The sequence below is a fragment of the Pteropus medius genome, unplaced genomic scaffold (assembly GCF_902729225.1).
Source record: "Pteropus medius unplaced genomic scaffold, Ma_sr-lr_union100, whole genome shotgun sequence".
Lineage (NCBI taxonomy): Eukaryota > Metazoa > Chordata > Mammalia > Chiroptera > Pteropodidae > Pteropus > Pteropus medius.
In genome coordinates, this window is record NW_024349519.1 from 3,519,248 (window position 1) to 3,519,804 (window position 557).

Genomic DNA, 557 nt, shown 5'->3' on the forward strand with positions numbered 1-557 from the left:
TCATGAAGGTAATGGGGAACTACTGAGAGCTTGCTGCACAATTAAACTTTCAACTTGGTAAAATCTCTCTGACAGTAGTATCAATAAAATGGGCAAAGAAGAAGGTGGGAAAACCAGTTAGGATGCTATTGCTATTTTCCTATTGAGAAATGTCCTAAATAAGGCAGTGATGTAGAAGGGAAGACTGATTCAAGAGAGGATTAGGTCTACGGCCATGCCACCCTGAACAAGCCTGATCCTGTCTGATCTCGAAAGTTAAGCAGGGTCAGGCCTGGTTAGTATTTGGATGAGAGACCACCTAGGAAGACCAGGTGCTGTAGGTGTAAAAAAAATAATAAATAAGGGATTGTAAGCTGACAAGGTCCTTGCAGTCTGTGAGATCAACCAAGGGTTGCCTCACCTAAAAAATAAAAAGAGAACTAGGACTTAATGACCAATTAAATGTAGATCTTGGAGGAAAGGAAGAAGAGGTGTCAAAGATAACTCTTAAATGACCACCTTGAGTAAGTGAGTGAAAAGTGATGACATTGGTTCATAGGGAGAATGGAGGGGGGCAG

General features: G+C 41.5%; 1 pseudogene; it reads left to right on the forward strand.

The window, feature by feature from the left end:
• Positions 1–204: 204 nt before the first annotated feature.
• On the forward strand, positions 205–323 carry LOC120618670 (uncharacterized; annotated as a pseudogene).
• Positions 324–557: the final 234 nt, after the last annotated feature.